Source organism: Ovis canadensis, chromosome 23 (genome assembly GCF_042477335.2).
Source record: "Ovis canadensis isolate MfBH-ARS-UI-01 breed Bighorn chromosome 23, ARS-UI_OviCan_v2, whole genome shotgun sequence".
Taxonomy (NCBI): Eukaryota; Metazoa; Chordata; class Mammalia; order Artiodactyla; family Bovidae; genus Ovis; species Ovis canadensis.
Genome location: NC_091267.1, coordinates 61,173,500 through 61,194,170, shown reverse-complemented (window position 1 = coordinate 61,194,170; position 20,671 = coordinate 61,173,500). Strand labels below are relative to the sequence as shown.

Genomic DNA, 20,671 nt, shown 5'->3' with positions numbered 1-20,671 from the left:
TGTGACCTAATGGACCACAGCCCACTAGGCTCCTCTGTCTGAGGGATTCTCCAGGCAAGAGTACTGGAGTGAGTTGCCATGCTCTCCTCCAGGGGATCTTCCTGACCCAGGGACTGAATTCACATCTCTTATGTCTCCTGCATTAGAAGAAGAGATTTTTTTTTTTTTAATCACTAGTGCCACATGTGAAGAATAGAATACTAAGACTAGGAGGAAAATATGAAATTCACATATTCACATATGCAGAGTATAAGGTCCTCCATGTTGAGCTGTACTCTGAGCTTCCAGAAAAGCCAAAGTGAACAAATACAATTGATTATGTGGTTCTCCCTTTCCATGAAGAAAACCCTTGCCAATTCTTTGAGAGAAGTAAAGCTTTTTTCTGGCACCGAATTCTAAAACAAATGTCTCCTGTGTGCTTCATCTACTATGTGAGCTGAAGTAGATGATGCAGACAAAGACTTTGCTGAACCTAAGTGAGGAAGGCTGGTCTCCCAGTGAAATCTCCAGGTATAGTGTTCACTTAGTGAGCAAATGGCAGAGCTAAGACAAACTCAGGAATGAATCTTCGTCAAATGCTCTTCGAATCTCACCATACTTCCTCCTCTCTGGGGCTCTGAAAGATCTCCACGTATGAACCATGGGTTTGATCACTCAGGCTAACATAAAGCAAGAGGCAAATTCATTTATTCTTTTATTCTTTTTATTATTGTTGCAAATGATAGAAATTCCACTCAAACTAGCTCAAGCCAAACAAAATGAAAAGTTTTACAAAAGTTTTATTGAAATCAAGCAATCATTGTAAATGAGGGAGGGTAGAGCTGGTTACAGAGAGAACTGACTGTTGAGAATCTCACTGCTAGGATCCTCTCTCCATGTTCTCTCTGCTTCTGTCTTTGTGTTGCCCTAAATCTTTCTCTCTCTCTGTGGGGCAGTGTAGGTTGCCATGCACGTGTGGATGTATGCTGAGTCACTTCAGTCGTGTCTGACTCTTTGTGACCCTATGGGCTGTAGCCCACCAGGCTCCTCTGCCCATGGGATTTTCCAGGCAAGAATATTGGAATGGATTGCCGTGCTCTCCTCCAGGGAATCTTCCCAGGGTTCGAACCCAGGGATCCAACCCATATCTCTTTTGTCTCTTCCATTGGCAGGCAGGTTCTTTACTCGTGCCACCTGGGAAGTCTGAAGGTTGTTGTGTTAGGCACTCAGTCATGTCCGACTCTTTGCAGCCCCATAGACTGTAGCCTCACTCCAGTGTCCTTGCCTGGAGACTCCCAGGGACGGGGTAGCCTGGTGGGCTGCCATCTATGGGGTCACACAGAGTTGGGCACGACTGAAGCGACTTAGCAGCAACAGCAGCAGCAGACTGTAGCCCACCAGACTACTCTGTCCATGGGATTTCCCAGACAAGAATACTGGAGTGGGTTGCCATTTCCTTCTCCAAGGATCTTCCCAACTGAGGGACTGAACCTGGGTCTCCTGCACTGCAGGCAGATTCTCTATCTTAGATAGCTGCAAACTTCCAGCCTCATAACCAAAGAGGAAAGACAGTGCTTCCTCAATGGGCTGAGTTTTAGCAACCCTTGGGAAGGACTGACTGGTGTGGTTTACATCATGTGCTCATCTGTGGGTCTCTACAGACATTTATTAAGCACTAACTACGTGCCAAACCCTATACTAACACCTTTAGGCAGATTATATTATTTACTCTTCAGAACAACTCTATGGGAGAGGCAGAAGTCAAATAAAAGATAATCATTCTTCCCTACGTGTTTTTGCCTAGTCTTTGGCCTCTCAGTTCCTTGATCCTTTACCTGCAACGATCTCACTCTCCACCCCACCAAGTCACACATCCCCAAGGTCATACCTTAAACTCTGTCTTCACCAATAACTTCATAATCTCAGTTTCAAGTGTCCTACTCTCTCATCACTATGTCTGGAACCTAACTCCAAATCTTTAATCTCATTGGCTCCTCAGACCTGCTGGTCCTATCACCTTTTACTGTCTTTCAACCCTTTTATCCCCCACGCCTTCCATCATGTACTTAATTATCTCATTTCCTGGCCTAAAAGCTATGATTCATCATTGTCCTGTTTGGTTCCCTCAGAAGATGACTCTCAGATAAGAATTTGAGTGCAGGCAGTATATTTGGGAAGTGATCCCAGAAAGCATTGGTAGGGATATATGAAAGTCAGACGTGAAAGGGAAGGAAGTGAATAAAGGGTGTTTTTTGAGCAGGTATGCAAACACTTATCAGGTTATTCCTTCCCTGCCATACCCATGGGCAAGGAAATGGGAGCATCCCATCCATCACTGGCTGAAGATTACTCCTGAGGGCACTGGCTTCCCAGCACTCCTGGCCTGCCTGGATCACAGGCCAACAGGAAGTTGTCAGATGGAGAGTTGCAGGTGCTTGGTGTGAAACCCAGCAACATTCATGGTGATGGGGACCACTGAGAGTGGGTGGGACAATGATGACAGGTAGAGTCCTTCTTTTGGCTAGGCCCCTCCCCAACCTCTGATTAAACTGAGCAGCTAAATGTGGTTGGAAAAACGCATACAAATGTGCCAATGGGTCTCATTTTAAAATGTTCACTGGCATTAAGTGAGCCCTTAGTTAATTCCCAATCCTAACCACCAAAACATAAATTTCAAACTTTTTCATCTCCTGTCAAACCTACAGAACTCCCTTTTATCTCCTAACATTTGATTCTTCTTGTTCCTATTTCATTAAGGAAATAGATGTTATCAGAAGTGAGCTTCCACCTTCCCTACCACAGCACCCAAATACCTACTATCTATACATATGTCTTGCCTTCTTTTCGGTTATAATAGACTAGTAGCAGCAGTAGCAGCAGTATTTCTCAACCCTTCTTTTCATTACCACACTCCTTAAAGAGTCTTTTTAGATGTAGTCTTCCCTAACTGTGCCCCCTCCCATGAAATATTAGTCCTATAGATACTCTGTATGTCTGTTTCTATACTATATGTATATCTGAAGTCTATACACAAAAAGAGTAAGAACCAGTGTTCATCCCCATGGAGAAAGTATGCATCAGGTGGACTATCCATGCTGTACATGAAACCGTCCACTCTACACCAGGTCCCATCCACTCTCGCCAACTTAAGGACGTCATTCCCACCACTGTCCTCCCTATCCTGTACCATTAAATCCCCCTTACTAGTCTATCCCATTTTTCTATTACTTTTTACAAAATAACTCAAAAGACATGTCTTATCTTTGCTGTCCTTACTTTCTCTCCCCCATTCTATCTTTAACCCATTCCAATCAGACTTTCATCCCCATGGGTTCACTAAGCCTGTCATTGTCATGATATCAACATCCTCCACTTTGCCATGCCCAAGGGCATTTCTCAGGCTTATCTTTCTGACCTGTTATTAATAGCAATGCCACACACAGTGGATCATTTCCCTTTTCTTGAAACAATCATCACATTCTCTCGGTTTTCCCACTACCATTAGATTCTCCTTGGCCGGATTCTCCTCATATTTCTTACTTCCAAATGACAGAGTTCACTCTAAGAATGTTGCTATGGCCTTTTCTTGCCCTTTAACCACACTCTCTCTTTAAACAAGTTCAGCTGGTCCTGTACTTTAAACATGATTCTTCTTTGCCACTTCTCCCATCAAGGGATGGAACCTATGTCCCCTTTCCTTGAATCTGGGCTCTGTGACTACTTGACCAGTAGGACATGGTGAGGTGACATTGTGCCCATTAAGACACTGGCAGCTTCCACTTTCTCTCAGGACACTCGCCTTAGGAGCCCTGAGTGGCCATTTAGGCCATTTCGGCTGCCTCTGGGCTGTGAGGAAGCTGGGCTGCAGGGAGAGACCGTGTGCAGGGGTGCTGGCCAGCCACCAGCATGAGCCGTGTCCACCCATGGCAGCATGAACCGTGTCGGCCTGCCCTCCAACCTTCGGGTTTCCCAGGTGAGACCCCAGACGTCATCAAATGCAGAAAAGCCATCCCCACTGTGTCCTACCCCAATTCCTGACACACAGATCTGTGGTTGCTTCTGTATTTTAAGGTAGCTGGTTCCACAACAATGGTAAGTAGAATAATTCATCATTGTAATTACTCCTCATTCCTTTGCCTGCATGAGTGCTGAGTCGCTTCAGTTGTGTCTGGCTCTTTGCCATCCTATGAACTGTAGCCCATCAGGCTCCTCTGTCCATGGGATTCTCCAGGTAAGAATACTAGAGTGAGTTGCCATGCCCTCCTCCAGGGCACCTTCCCGACCCAGGGATTGAATTCACATCTCTTATGTCTCCTGCTTGGGCAGGTGAGTTCTTTACCACTAGCACCACCTGAGAAGCCCCCTCATTCCTTTGTCTGCTCCCAATTCTTTATTTAGGGATGGCAAAAGCCCAACTCTGGCCAATCCACCTATCTCTTTATTCCACCCCTGCAACCTCAAAGGTGAATATGCCGAGGATCTTCATCTTCTTCTGTGCCTTATTTAGAGGCACAGTCCCTAAAATGGCCCCTACCCACAGTCCCACCCCGTCCCTTCCCCACTCTCCTCCTTGCTCACTCTGCCCCTCCTTGTGCCTTAACTGGCCTGCCTGGCCTGCGCCTGCCCCGGGCCCACTGCCCTCACTCCCTGCTGCCTGAGGATCTCCTCCCCACATGTCTACTCGGCTGGCTCCTTCACCTCCAGCAGGTCTCAGCTTCTGTGTTACTGAGAACTGCAAGCTGCCCTCTCCCCCTACCCCAGCATGTCCTATTCTCCTTCCTGCTTTATCTCTCTCCTCCAAAGTTAACGCCCAGATATTTACTACCCATTTTTCTTATGTTCTACCCCCTGCCCCCTCAATTCGAATACAGCACCCCAAGAGGATAGAGATTTTTTTTTTAATACTGTTTGCTGTGTTCTAGGGTCTAGAATGGGCTTCTCTGGTGGCTCAGTGGTAAAAAAAATCCACCTCCAATGTAGGAGCCACAGGAGATGTGGGTTCAATCCCTAGGTTGGGAGATCCCCTGGAGGAGGGCATGGAAACCCACTCCAGTCTTCTTGCCTGGAGAATCCCATGGACAGAGGAGCCTGACAGGCTCCAGTCCATAGGGTTGCAGAGTCAGACACGACTGAAGCGACTTAGCACAGTGTCTAGAACAGTGTCTGACACACAGCATATGCTTAGTAAATATGTTAGGACAAGATGCTCTCCATTCTAGGGAAGAACTCCTCCATTCCAGGCAAGTAAAATTTGCTCAGTCATGTCCGACTCTTTGCGACCTCATGGACTATACTGTCCATGGAATTCTCTAGGTCAGAATACTGGAGTGGGTAGCTTTTGCATTCTCCAGGGGATCTTCCCAAACCAGGGACTGAAACCAGGTCTCCAGCATTGCAGGCAGATTCTTTACCAACTGAGCCACAAGGGAAGTCCATTCCAGGCAAGGCCACGCTAAAACACTGTAGCAGAAACCCCCTGCACCAGTAAGCCTGACTGTACCCCAGTCTTCTTGCTGGGAACACTTCCATCTCTAGTCCTTCTGAAATGCAGCCCACTGACCACATAGCCTTGTGGCTTTGGTGCCTTTGGGCTACATTCCTGCTGTATCCAGGTGAAAGCATCCTGCTCCCAGCTGCAACTCTTGACCTCTCTGGGCTCCCTGGCTCCACTCCTTGAGTTCCCTGCACCCAAGGATACAGTCGCATCTTGGGAGTCCAAGGAGATTTAGATAGAATGTGTTGGGGTGATCCAGGCGTGAGCAGCAACATGCCTGCCCCTGTTCTTCCTCCTAGACCTGGAAGTAGAATCAACGCCTTGCAGAAACACACTCACATTTCCCTGGTGGCTGCCCAGGTCCAATCTCCAGGTCTCAGAACATCCTTTCCTTGCCTTCCACAAAGAGTAGATATGCAAACAAGACCCCTAAAGGTCAATTACGAGAGAACCCAGCCTCGTTCTGGCTCAGCAGAACAAGGAGGTTGCCCAGATGTCTGCACTTGGTACACACTTCCGGGGTTTTAGCTCAACTGGAAATGTCCACTGTAGCTTATTGATCTTCGGCAAGCTATTTTACCTCTTTGGAAACTTTGCTGTTTAGAAGAAAAATTTTGTATTTCTGGGGTCATTTGAAAATTAATGGAGATAAAGTGAGCTTTAGGAGCCATGCAGTGATAGGACTAGCAATAAACACTTGCTGTCTCCCCTGTCCTGAGCTCCCTTGTTCTCAGTTGAAGTTCACAGGGAGGAGGAACCACACCTGCCATGCTTTGTACCCTTTCATCCTTTGTACCCTTCCTATCCTCACAGCCCACAGAATGGTGCTTTGCTCATAATGTCTAATAAATGTGTATTTATTACACTCCCATTGTTCTACCCTGAACTGAAATAGAGAACAGAAAGATTTCCAAAGCAAAAATATTTAAAAGACTCTTAGTTGAAGGCCTCTTGGTGTAGGCTCTTTTTTTTAAATTGCATTAATTATAATTGTGCTAAGGAGAAAGATTAGTGCCCAGACTCTGAATTATTTTATAGTGCTGTTTTTCTAAGTAATTCATTCAATACATATAATATATAAAATATTTTTGCAGTCCTTTCACTTTCTTCATGTCTTACTTGATTTACCATTTAATCCCTGGAAGTGAAAATCCAAGCATTAAGAAACATTTTATAGCCTCAGAGAAGTGAGTCGTCTATTCTATATAGGAGGGTCTAAGTTCATATTTATTAAATGATCAAATACAGTGGTTTAAAACATTACTAGTATTACAAGTTGATACCAAATTTGGATCTTTTGATTAAAAGGAAATATGTTTGCTCCTAATAAGAGGATTGAAAAATAACAAATCGTGATTTCTTTTTCATAGCGTATGTTTTCCAACAAGTTCTCATGTCTGTTTGTTTGTTTGTTTTATGAGTCAACCATTCTGTGGCTGCTCATTTCTGCTAAATTGTTAACCCTTCAGGCAGTGATCTTCTCTTTACTTGGTAGTCTTGTCCAGTTTCATCTCTTTCCCCACCTCCTCATGTCCTCTCCTCTCTCTCTTTTCCTTCCTCCTTCCCATCCAGACATGTTCCTCTCACATCTGGACCTCTGCACACCTGCTTTCCTTTGCTGTCTTGACTCTTTGTCTGGTTAACTTCTGGTGGTACCATCTTGGCTATAGTTGCTTCTTCTTCTGGGGAGCCTACCCTGACCAAACCCAGCAAGCTGCCTCCTCTAACAGAATAAAGGATCTTGTAGGGCAAGGACTGTGCCCTGTCCCTTCTCTTCCCAGCAAAGTGCACAATCCTTAATACAGGGGAGATTCTCCAGGAACACACAGCTCTGTTGAATGAAAGGAAAACTTGGCTTCTTGGCATCTCCAAACAGAAGTCACAAAATGTCATTTGAGAGATAATTGTTTCAATGAAATACTTTATATATTGGCAGCCAACTCCAAAAGCAGCAAGGCTGTATGTTTGCCAAGCTTTCAATATCCATGAATGATTCTTTATAAAAAGCCTGGCAGAATCTTGTAAACTGATGGGCAGCATATTTAGAGCTGATCAGAAAGGGAGAGGAAATTTGAGAATAAAGTTAGGATCTATGCAGTAGTATAAAAATCGTATGAGAATGCTCAAAGCAGCATTATTCATGAAAGCTCAGATGCAGAAACAATTCAAATGCTCATCAACTTCTGAATGAATAAACAAGTGTGACATACACATACAACGGAATATCATCTGGCTGTGAAAAAGAATTAAGTTCTGAGACGTGCTACCACATGGATGGACTTTGAAAACATTGTACTAAGTGAAAGAAGCCAGTCCGTTTACATGAGACATCCATAATAGGCAAATTTACAAAAGCAAAAAACTAGATTAGTGGTTGGCTGGGGCTGGGGCAGGCAAAGAGAAAGGGAAGTGAACGCAATGGTATGAGGTTGATTTTTGGGGGGTGACAAAATGTTCTAAACTTTTGTTGTGATGATCACTGCATAGCTCTGTGAACATACTAAAAACCATTGAACTGTATAGTTTAAATGGGCAAGTTGCATAGTATGTGAATTATATCTCCGAAAAAAAGCTGTTTTTGAAAAGAAGTAGAGAACATTCATTGCAAAATCGTATCTCACTAGGCTGTGAAAAAAATAATTTTTAAAGATAATCCTTACCTGTAAGAGTTTTACTTGGTGCTTCTTGATAAGTGAAAAACCAAATCTCTAAAATCTGGGCCTCAGGGCTTCCCTGGTGGTCCAGTGGTTAGGAATCAGCCTGCCAATGCAGGGGACACGGGTTCGATTCCTGGTCCAGGAAGATCTCACATGCCATGGGGCAATTAAGCCTGTGTGCCACAACTTCGGAGCCTGTGCTCCACAATGAGAGAAGCCACCACAATGAGAAGCCTGTGCACTGCAACTTGAGAAAGCCCACCGGCAGCAACGAAGATCCACTGCAGCTGGAAATAAGTAAATAATAATTAAAAAAACAAAATCTGGGCTTTTGAACTCCTGCGTGCATAGTCCAGGGAGCCCCACTCACTGTTGAGTATTCAGGATTACAAGATGCTAAAGATGCCAGCCAAGCTGCTATAGTGTGATGAACTCTAGGGAGAAAGCTGTAAATGAGGTGAGTAGAAAGATTATTCAAAGGACATGCGGAATGAGGGAGGAAACAGCACAATTACGCTTCGAGCGTAAAATGTAAACATGTACCTGGAGACTGACACCTTGTAAAAGCACCATTGCTTCTGTGTAGACCTCTCTCGGCTAGCTGTCCAATTTGAGGAGTCTTCATTTCAGACACTGTGTGGCTGGAAGGAGTGCTGACCTGGGACTCAGGACACCCACCTTCTAGTCCTGGCTCGGTCATTTATTCGCCAGTGAACAGACAATTATTATAAGCCTACTGCATGCCAGGCACTGCGTCTAGTTCTGTTGACTCATAGTTCAAAGGCACACACCCTACCTCAAGGATCTTATTTTTCAGAGAAAGATGATTTTAAAAAGTATAAGTGTTGTGAAGGGGAGGGGGAGGGATCTATTCCCTTTTGAGGAATAAAGAAAGAAGAGGTAGGAATGAGGAAGAGGCTGACCATTTAGCTTAAGTTGTATGTTACCTGCTTGTTTGCTGTCCCACAAGCATGTCAGCTCCTTGAGGAGAGAGCTTTCTATCTTATTCATTAAAAAAAAAATAGCCACAGACCACACCTGCACCAACTTAAAGTATGCATGCGTGCTAAGTCCTTTCAGTTGTATTTGACTCTGCGACCCGATTTACTGTAGCCCGCCAGGCTCCTCTGCCCTTGGGATTCTCCAGGCAAGAATACTGGAGTGGGCTGCCATGCCCTCCTGCAGGGGAATCTTCCCGACCCAGGGATCAAATCCATGGCTGTTAAATCTCCTGCATTGGCAGGCGGGTTCTTTACCACTAGTGCCACCTGGGAAGCCCAGTTAAGAGTATACAATTCCATAATTTTTAGTATATTCACAGATTTGTACAATTAATACCACAATCTATTTTAGAACATGTTTATCCCCAGCAAGAAACTCTAGCTGGGGATAAAAATCTAACTCTAGCAGTTACTCCTTATCTCATCCCTCTTTGCTCTTGGACCTGGCCAACCATAAATCTATTTTCTATCTTTATAGAATTGCCTATGCTGGCTGTTTCATATAAGTGGAATCATACAGTATGTAGTCCTCTGTGACTAGCTTCTTTCTCTTAGCACAGTGTTTTCAAGGTTCATCCATGTGGTAGCGTGCTTCAGACTTCATTCCTTTTCACCACCAAATAATATTACACTGTGTGGATACTCCACACTTTATCCACTCATCAGCTGATGAGTGTTTGTTTCCACTTTTTGGCACTTATAAATATGCTGCAAAGAAAGCTGAGCACCAAAGAATTGATGCTTTTGAACTGTGGTGTTGGAGAAGACCCTTGAGGGTCCCTTGGACTGCAAGGAGATCCAACCAGTCCATTCTGAAGGAGATCAGCCCTGGGATTTCTTTGGAAGGAATGATGCTAAAGCTGAACCTCCATTACTTTGGCCACCTCATGCGAAGAGTTGACTCATTGGAAAAGACTCTGATGCTGGGAGGGATTCGGGGTAGGAGGAGAAGGGGATGACAGAGAATGAGATGGCTGGATGGCATCACCGACTCGATGGATGTGAGTCTGAGTGAACTATGGGAGTTGGTGATGGACAGGGAGGCCTGGCGTGCTGCGATTCATGGGGTAGCAAAGAGTCGGACACGACTGAGCGACTGAACTATGAACTGAAATATGCTGCTACGAACATGTGTGTGTGTTTTTAAGTGAGCATATGTTGCCATTTCTCTTGGATATATACCTAAGAGTAGAATTGTTGGGTGGCTCAGATGGTAAAGAGCCCACCTGCAGTGCAGGAGACCTGAGTCCAGTCCCTGGGATGGGAAGATTCTTGGAGGAGGGCATGGCAAGCCACTAAAGTGTTCTTCCCTGGAGAATCCCCATGGGCAGAGGAGCCTGGTGGGCTACAGTCCATGGGGTCTCAAAGAGTTGGACACGACTGAGAGACTAAGCACATGGTTACTCTGTATGATCTTTTGAGGAATTGCCAGAGTTTTCCAAAGCCCACCATTTTACATTCCTCCCATTGATTTCTTTACATCCTTGCTAACACTTGTTATTTTCGTTTTGACCATACAGTCCAGTGGCTGTAATCACCTCAGTCAATTTTGTATCCCAGTATCCCTCCAAGAGAACCTAATACAGGCAGATGTCAATTTATATGTTGACAGAATTTGAGAACATTTGTCATTTGGGGTTTCCCAAAATCTGATCCTCTTTCCTTTTTGGGGGGGTAATCTAAAGATTACTGGAGAGAAGCAGATCCCATTTACAACACAGATGTCCAAAAACGTCACCTCTTTACATTCCCAGAGCTGCCTTCAATTAGAGCAAGGAATATGCGTTAAGCTTAGTAAACCTAATGGGTCTGCCACAGACTTCAAAGAGAGAGCCCAAGTAATACAAAGTAGGTTTGGTGGAGAATCCATTCTGGCGGCAATAACAGGCAGGCACTGCAGTGACATCTGCCTTCAGGACCAAGAGTGCTGATAGTGCGAGTGATGGATGGTACCTGTGTCCAGTGCTGTTGAACTGCAAGTATAAGCTGCAGTATCCTATTTTGAATGGTGGTGGTCACCTCCTTTGAAGCATTGTACCACAGTACTGGTTGTGATCCTAGCTGCTGCCCAGACTTCCTTGTTCTTGCTTACTGTCTGAGACTGTTTCTGGAGACTTCCCAGCAATTGTCAGTCACCCAGTATCCTTCCATGAACTCCCTTTCTCTTAATTCAGCAAATACCAGCTTCTGCTGCTTGCAACTAAGAAACCTGTTTACAATGAACCCTGGATGGATGAGTGGGTGGCTGGAGGGATCATCAATGGATGAACTGGGGTTACATGGAAACAGTGTTTTGAAGTACGAGTAGAGGTTCATCAGGGCTCCCAGGTGACTCAGTGGTCAAGAATCCACCTGCCAGTGCAGGAGACGTGGGTTCGATTCCTGGGTCGGGTAGACACCCTGCAGAAGGAAATAACAACCCACTCCAGTACTCTTGCCTGGAAATCCCATGGAGAAAGGAGCCTGGCGGGCCACAGTCCATGGGGTTGCAAAGAGTCAGACACAACTTAGTGACTAGCGACTAAACAAGAGGTTCATCAGGCACAAAAGCATTGCAGGCAGAACAAAGAGCACAATGTAGGCCCCGAGGCGTGGAAGAGTATGGTGTGGGGAAAAACACCAGGAATTCCGCCTGGCTGGGCTACAAGGGCAGGGTGGGGAGGGCTGAGGCGTAAAGCTAAAGAGAGTAGCCTAGGACAGATCATGAAGGATCTTTTGGGTTATGCTAAAGATCATGGCATCCGGTCCCATCACTTCACGGGAAATAGATGGGGAAACAGTGTCAGACTTTATTTTTTTGGGCTCCAAAATCACTGCAGATGGTGACTGCAGCCATGAAATTAAAAGAGGCTTACTCCTTGGAAGAAAAGTTATGACCAACCTAGATAACATATTCAAAAGCAGAGACATTACTTTGCCGACTAAGGTCCGTCTAGTCAAGGCTATGGTTTTTCCTGTGGTCATGTATGGATGTGAGAGTTGGACTGTGAAGAAAGCTGAACGCCGAAGAATTGATGCTTTTGAACTGTGGTGTTGGAGAAGAGTCTTGAGAGTCCCTTGGACTGCAAGGAGATCCAACCAGTCCATTCTGAAGGAGATCAGCCCTGCGATTTCTTTGGAAGGAATGATGTTAAAGCTGAAACTCCAGTACTTTGGCCACCTCATGCGAAGAGTTGACTCATTGGAAAAGACTCTGATGCTGGGAAGGATTGAGGGCAGGAGGAGAAGGGGACGACAGAGGATGAGATGGCTGGATGGCATCACTGACTCGATGGACGTGAATCTGAGTGAACTCCGGGAGTTGGTGATGGACAGGGAGACCTGGCGTGCTGCGATTCATGGGGTCGCAAAGAGTAGGACACGACTGAGCAACTGAACTGAACTGAAAGAGACTTGATTCTATCTTAAAAACAAAAAAAAAACTATCAATTTAATCAGGATAGTAGATCAGATTTGCATTCAGAAAATACACTATAAAAAAAATTTCTGGCAGCAGGAAGGAGACTGAATTGGAGAGGAAGACTAAAGATGTGAAGAGCGGTTAAGGAGCTATAGCAAGAATTTCAGTGAAAGATGCTGAAGGTCTGAATCAAGGCAGTGACCTTGGACAAGAGGTATTGGATCAGAGATGTATTAAGGAGATAGAGGAATTTGTGTCAATTAGATATATAGGGAAGAAGAAAAAGATCACAGACAATTCCAAGGTTCTGGCTTACATTAGTCAGAGATGGCAATGCCATTTACACACGCATTCCTTCAACAAATATTTCTCTCTTATTGTGGGTGGCTGCTGCTATAATGCAGTGAAGGAAGCCGACCTGCTCTTATGCCTGTTGTGGTAACAACTGCTCTACAGCAGGCCCCATTCATGTGACATCTCAGATTTTCTGGGCCTCTTGCTCTGTCCTAGCTGCTTCCATGAGTGACTTAGTTAAGTCCCTCATGATTTGACAGCCTAAGGCAGACCAGCCACATACCAAGTTTTTTCCTACCACTTCTGGCCTCCAGGGCAGGGACCTGCTTTCTGAGTGGCTATCAAAGGATATAGATCACACACCTGGGATGTATGGGAAAGTTAGCCCCCTGTGGCGCAAGCTGCAACCAGTGGGCGACTAGAGACAAGATAAAATTCCTTTCTTCCTCAGATGTTCCAAGGCATGAGTGCTCCATGTTGTTCGTCTGGCCAAGTGGTTGCGCTTGTCAAGGCTTGCTATGAAGCAGTGTTCAGCACAGTCATGCATTGCTATACGTTGCTCTCCATTATTTCTTGCCTTTTCCCTGTCCCTGACCTGGGATAATATCTCCTAAAGAAAGCGTCAGCATCCTTGATTCAGGCTCTGCTTTCTAGGGAACTGGGATAGAAACACCCAGAGAGGAAAACAGAAGATAATGAGTTCACTGTTCACATGCTTTGAGTTTGAGGGAACATTATCCATCCATTCAAAAAATATGTATTGAGTACCTCCAGGTATGCTTGAATTAGGGACAATATGGTGAACGAAATAGGCATGCTTGAGTAGGGGATACTCTGGTGAATAAAGCAAAGTTTCTTGCTCTTACAGAGCTTACATTCAGCAGGGAGAAGTGACAAATGATAAATCAGTAAAGAAATAAATAGATATAATTCCAGATAATGATAAGAGTTCTGAAAAAAAAAAGTTTAAAGGTGAAATGGCAGTGTCACTGGTTTGTGTGTGTGAGTGTGTGTATGTGTAGAAGGGTTGATTCTAATCTAGAACAGAGAATAACTAGAAGCTTTTTCCACGGATGGAAGAGTAGGTTTTCCATAGGAAATGTCTGGAGAATAGATTTGGAGACAGACATATTTGCCTAGTGTTGGAGTTCAGGTGTGGAGGAGAAACCTGCCCTATTTTCACTGTGAAGTTTGGTTAGGACATGTGCACAGACAGTAAAAGCGAGACTGAAGAGGGTAGCAAAGGCATAGGGGAGGGCGTAGACCAGGGGTAGGTCAAAGTCGGCAGGCAGTGCCCGAGCAGCAGAGGCACTTTATGTATAGCCCCTGAACGGGTCACAGGACTTTGGAAAAGCCCGGGCTTCAGTTTCCTTAGCTGCAAATAAGAGCTTTGATCAGGTTCCATAAGGGGGAGCTGATAGGAAACTTCTCCGTAGCTATGTAATTCACCCCTTGAAATCCACCGTTGAAGTCCTTAGGACCCAATAGTAATCAGCTCTCTTCCATCATTAATTACATTCTGGCCGCTCATCAGCTAACACAATTGTCAGACTCTTTTAGCAAAATGTCTTTTTCATAGCCGAGGACTGCTTACAGGAAGGACAAACAATGGGGGCTCATTAATTCAATCATTAGGACACTGATTATGCATCTATTGTCTACTCCAGTCAGTTAAGTAAGCTCTTCAGTCTTCATCAGAACAATTATGCTAATAAGCTTGAAATTTTCTAAGTGTATTATACCTTCATACACTTATCCTGCCTAGAAGCAGCCTGGCTCAGTCAATATTGTCACACACAGACAATTATAATCAAGGCATAAGGCCCTATTGTTGATATCTGACTACCAAATTATCCCTCTCACAATAGAACTTTAAATAATTTGTCCATTGTCCTTCTAGGATTTAGACAGTGGCCCCTGTTCAGTTTATTTCAAATACAGAGATCTCAGATAACATTTAAAGTCCTTTACGGGAATGCTCATTTCACTGGAATTGTAATTTTCCAAGTAATATTTGAACAATCATTGGATTAGCTATCTCACGATAAATTATCCAGTGATTCTTTATGCTTTCAAATGTACAGATAGAAATATTATCAGATGCCTGGATAATGATGATAAATATAACTTTTCTCCAAATGTATCTCTTTCAACCACAGCCATTTATCTTCCAGTCTCATTTTCTTTAAGTGAAAAAACCACTTGTATGTTTTACTTTCTTGAGTGATTTTTGCCATAGAATGAGAATTCTCTGCCATGAAGAACCGATGCTTTTATGATAAGCATATAAGAGATATCTGATAAATACTTGCTGAAATTCTTTTTTCTTGTATATGCTTTATTCTCCAGCATTTCCTATCAGATATTACATATTTTTTATTTTTAGTAAAAATTAGCATGTGAATGTGTGTTTGTAGAGGCAGGTGTACACATCTTCAACATAACTTTATTTAAAACATGAAATTTCATTGTGTTGAGATAAAAATTCAGTTGGTATTGGGTTTCTTCATTTACAGCAAAAATAACCCCACACATTTGTTCTTTACAACTTTTGCTTAGGTCATCTCATTAATCAGTATCCTTTCAGTTACAAATAACTGAATCTTTGAGATGTAATACCACAACTTCGTTCCATGAGGATGAGCACATATAGAGATTGGATGTTCACAAGATACTCAAAGGTTTTATTCAGGGCAAATACAAACTGGAAGGGGCAAAGCTGTGTAGAATGCATGGAGACCTCTGACACACATACAGCCTTTTCCTGCTATACAAATGCTGTTATTTCATATTTCTTCAATTATGTGGTATTTTATCTCAGATTGTGGGGAAACAACTGAGAACAAGATGCTTACTGTCCTTGTCCTTCAGGAATTCACAATCTAAATGGCGAGACAAAACACACACATGAGAAGTTAAAAAACTACTCAAGACTAAACTAATAGATCAAGACATTAATCAAAGCAAAGTCATGGTATGTAAATCTTTCTAACCATGAGAGAAAATTCATATGTGAGTGATATCTTTTGGGCTGGAGTAACAAGAAAGAGTTTAACAGATTTAGCAGAAAGGAGAAGGAATGTGAGTTCTAGCCTTTGAAAAATAAATACGTGGAGATTATACACACACATATATATTATTAAAACTCAAGCTACAAAAGAATTAATGATAAAAGTTTTCCACTCACGACTTCAAGGTGCTCCTTCTAGAAGCAAACGCTGTTACCATTTTCCTTATGTGCCTTTCTGAAACATTTTACTACTTTTAAATAGATTCTTTATTTTGATTTTTTAGTATCATGCCTAATAAAGTGTTAAACAAGGTGTCTATTCATATAAACATAAGATTTTAAATATAACTTATATAATTGGGGCCTACTGATAGATCTTGAGGTATCCTAATGAATTTCTAAGTTGATTGCTGCCATGGCGATCCCTGTTCCCAGCTGCCTTCAGTTTCTATCTTGATCCACTGCGGCTCAGATGCATTTCTAGCTGAGGGGCAGAAGGCATGCTCCTTTCCTAAGCCTTTTGGGACTGCATTGGTAGCCAGATTGCCCCTCCTCCCCTTTCCTTGATCATACAAATCCTGGAAGGCTTCCTAAATGGAAGAGTTAGCAATCCAAAGTCTGACACTTTGGAGAGATGGTCTTAGACCTCAAGTATATTATCCATTGAATTAATGTGCCTCTCCAAGTACCTACCTCTCACACTGGGAACAGATTCTTCTGGAATTCCAGTCAGATCTGCTCCCACTTGTCCTCACTCACATGGACACCCAAGTGCACACCCTGGTCACATAGGAGAAAATACTTGTGTGACGCAGGTAGATTTTTATAGGCTATTTCATACAAAAACTGGTGGTCTGTTAGTAGGAAGAAGGACCACAAACCTTAAACAGCCTTCCTGCTTCTACATCAAATAAGCCTTTGCCCTAGAACATCCTCCTTGGTGGCTCTGGGAAGTGGAAAGGGAAGTCTTAAGAGGTGGAACAGCTCCACCAATTGGCTTCCTAGCTCTCCTTCACAAGCTGTTTTTAGAAAAGAGGTGAGTATAACTGCCTCTAAATTTACAAGAGGAGACGCCGCCATCCTGGAGGTAAACTTTTGAAGGTAAGATTTCTGCTGAGTGGGTTCATCTTGACCTATGTGCCTGCAGGCAACAGAAGGGAAGAAATGATAACGATTATTGGTTTTCTTCGAACTTCAAAACCATGTGCTATTCACTTTCATATTTACTACTTTCTTTAATCGTCACACAACTATATTTATTTAATTGGAGGCTAATTACAATATTGTAGTGGTTTTTGCCATACATTGACATGAATCAGCCATGGGTGTACCCCATGGGTGTTCCCCATCCTGAACCCCCCTCCCACCTCCCTCACAAAACTATAGTTAAGCAGCTATTATTGCAGGAGAATTTTACTTGCCAAAGGTCACAGATTTGAAGCACAGCTGCATTCAAAACTACAATTTGCCCAACTCCAGGGTTCATGCTCTTCATCACGAACTTGATGAGAAAAGCACTTCCATGTTCGAGGAGATAGTAGAAATGGAGATTTTTTTAAAAAAGGATATTTGGAAAATCTGTAACACTCAGAGGATGACCAAATCTCTCTCCAGGTTCAGCATTAGGTATCCTCCTAAGAGAAGCCTTCATTTCTGAAAAGAATGTATTTCAGAAAGCCTTACTATTTGAAATGGTCATCTGGTACTTCCTGCTTGCTGATTTGTATTGCCAGTGCTGCTCTGCCTCGAGTCCTCTGTTAAATTCACGAAGTAGTGTACATGTGAGTGCCAGACAAGAACCAAGAAAACCATGTTACAGGTCTAATCTCTGCCACCAACGACCTATATGAGACCCGAATTTCTTCTCAACTTGAAGTTCTATGGTGTTCTCTGCCTAACATCGTACATGCTTGATAATCGCTTAATATGACTGGCTGGGTTCAAGATTTCAGGCAGAGGCTCGGGGTCTGCAAGGAAAAGGCGACCAAAGTTTCTAGCAGCTTAGAGGCTTTGCAGTGCAGACGTGCGAGGATGGGGTCTAAGAACAGCGCCTGAGCAGTGCAGAAATGAAGAACGGGGCAAATAACTCAGCAATTGTGGGATATCGTGCCAGGCACTTGTGTTCTAGACTTCACAAGGAGCATTCAGAACACGCATAACGAGCACCATTTTTTCACGAAGACAGGACCAAGTTTCCGTTCAACAAAAATACCTGTGACCACCCCCCCCCCCACCCCGCCCCCGCCTCCCCACCAGACCCTACAGCCCAAGCAAAGAGCTCGGCCCCGGGCTTATTTACATCTCGGACCCCGCCCCCGTTTACCACCACGAGGGCCGCGCCCACTCATTCGCACAGGGTGCCCCACGCGTGGGTCCAGGACGCAGGCTTTGGCACACCCCTCTTCGGCCCCTTAGCTCGCCCACCGTCGGGGCCTCCCACCCCGAGGATAAGCACGCCTCCACTCCCGGCTTGACTACAGAGAAGGTGGGCCGGGCGGCGGCTTCCGACAGGCCCCACCCAGTGGTGCCGGCCAGAGACGGGGACGGAGGACCAGCCGCGATCAGGACGGAAAGGTGGTCGCCCTCACGGCAGGTTACGCGCCTCCCCTCCCCGCCCCCCACTCCCTTTCCCAGAGTTTCCCGTGCGAGCGCGCCAGAGAAGAAGCCAACCGAAACCGCGGGCATCCCACCCCGCCTAAGTCCTCCGCCGCCCGCCCGGCCGCGCCTCGCCTCACGCTCTACGGGGGAGGCGGGACCAATCAGAGAGCGACGTCTCCCTTCCGATTCGAGGCCCCCGACGCGCGGCTCACACCCCGAGCAGCCAGCGCGCTGATTGGCTGCGTGCGCCGCCGGTCCGGCCGGGAGGGCGGGGAGGCCGGAGGGAAAGGAGGTGGGGAGAGGTAGCGGCCCGCGCCTCTCAGAGCCCACAGCTCGCGCCCTGGCCCTAACACGGACGCTCGGGCCTAACCCCTTCTCTTTCTTCGCTGCCCGGGTCTTCCGCGCGCGCCCCCAAGGCCGCGCGCTCGGCCAGCGTACCTCGCGCCCCTAACGGGCGTCCGGGGGCGCCAATCAGCGGGCGGCAGGGTGCCAGCCCCTCGGGGCTGCGCCGGCGAATCGGCGGGGCTCGCGGCCCGGGGTGGGAGGCGGGGCTACCGCGCGGCCGCGGCGGCGGCGGCGGCGGCGGCGGCGGCGGCGGAGGAGCAGCTCCCAGCCACCAGCCAGCGAGCGCCGAGCGAGCCGCCCGGAGGTGGGTGCGCCGCGCCGCTGCGGCCGGCGGCGAAGGGCGCAGGGCGGAAGCGGAGGTGGGGCCGGCGGGCGCGGCGGGGGAGGAAGGCTCGGCCGTCGGGGGCCGCCCGGGTGGGGGCGAGGCGGGCGGGCGCGCGCCCGAGGGGAGGAGGGGCGGCGGTGGCGGCGGCGGGACGCGCGTCCCCATCCCCTCCTCTCCGCGGGCGGCGGCCGGGCCCGCGCCGCCCCCTCTCCCGTCCCCTCCCCGCGCGCCGGGGCCGCCGGCCGGGCTCCGGCTGGGGGGGCGGGGCGGCCGCCAGAGTGTTTTCAGTTCCGCCTCCAGTCGGCCCATTCCCCTCTCCCCTCCCGGCCCCTCCATCCCTTTCGGAAGAGGAAGGAACAAAGGTCCCGGACCCCCCCGGACTCTTGACGGGGCGGGACCCGGAGCCTCGGTCCAGGTAACGCCGCGGCGCCCGGCGGGGCCTCGGGGCCGGGGTGTGTCTCTGTGGGGCTCGGGGTCGGTGAGGCGGGCCGGCCGCGTCACCTGGCCGGGCCGAGGGGCCGGGGTGTGGCGAGGCGCCTGGCGGCTCGCGGGGTGCGGGAGTGCGGGGCGGGGCGGCCGGGGGGACGGGGGTCGGCGCTGGGAGCCACCCGCCCGCTCGCCCGCCCGCCCGCGCGCGCGGCCCGGGGCGGGGGCCGGCTGTGTGGCCCGGCCCGTCCCCTCCTCCTCCGTGGCGGTCACCCTCGGTAGTTTGTGGTGGTGATTTTCAAATCCCGCAGGGACGAGGCTCTGGTTTCGGGGACTTGTTGGGAAGCCCGAGTTAGGAGCATGCGAGACTTTGCTTCCACTCCCCCCCCCCACTTCCCTGGTGCTGTAACCTTTGTTAACCATTCTGGTCTCGGGGTTCAGAATCGCGAGCGTGTGCTCTCACACAAACACGCACACGGCTGGTACTCCGTCCACATAACTTCTCCACTAGCTTGTGAAAGTTGCTCTTGTGAGCGGAGCCTATTAGTTTTTTTTTTTTTTTTAATCACACGCCTTTAGAGAGCAAGCTAATTGATTTCAACGTATTTCAGACTTGGTTTTCAAATCCTGCAGCTTTAATTGTTTTCTTCTCTCCTGGGGAATACTGCCCTTGGATTGAGTACTTTTGTTTTCTACTTACTTAATCCTTTCGTGGTTAATGGTTTCCTTTTGATCCTGAACAAAAGAAAAAAACAGTAGTTAGGTTGGTTTTGTTATTCCTTCCTCTTGACCCTTGAAAAAGCTAAATACTGCCGGTTTGTTGTCAGCTAACCCTTTATTTAAAAAGAGACGTTTCCAGGTAAAACGAAAATGAGGTAGCATTTTTCCATCAGTCTTGTCATGTTTGTTACAGTTTGGGGTATCCTAAATTGTGGTGTTTTAGCACGACACAGCTAAATTTGTTGTGAATTAATAAATGATCTCGCGAACTTGCTTGGAGTAATTGCATCTTTTCAAAAATTCCATCTTCTGGTTTCATATGAATTGAACCTTCACCACTGATTGTAAGGGTGCTTTCCTTGAGACAAATAGATAATACACTCTATTATTTTGATAATACATTAGCTGTTCTAGTTTTGATC

The 20,671-nt window shown here is 46.4% G+C and overlaps 1 protein-coding gene across 6 annotated transcripts in view; it reads left to right on the top strand.

The window, feature by feature from the left end:
• Positions 1–18,686: 18,686 nt before the first annotated feature.
• SMAD2 (SMAD family member 2) overlaps positions 18,687–20,671 on the top strand; it is an 84,530-nt gene continuing 82,545 nt past the window's right edge. For 2 of the 6 annotated variants that reach the window (XM_069568493.1, XM_069568490.1), the window contains exon 1: positions 18,687–19,082. The gene's annotated coding sequence lies outside the window, so the exon portion shown is untranslated. Of the gene's footprint in view, positions 19,083–19,157; positions 19,519–20,671 lie in introns of those variants that run through there. The other 4 variants (XM_069568492.1, XM_069568496.1, XM_069568491.1 and 1 more) reach the window with 4 other exon arrangements.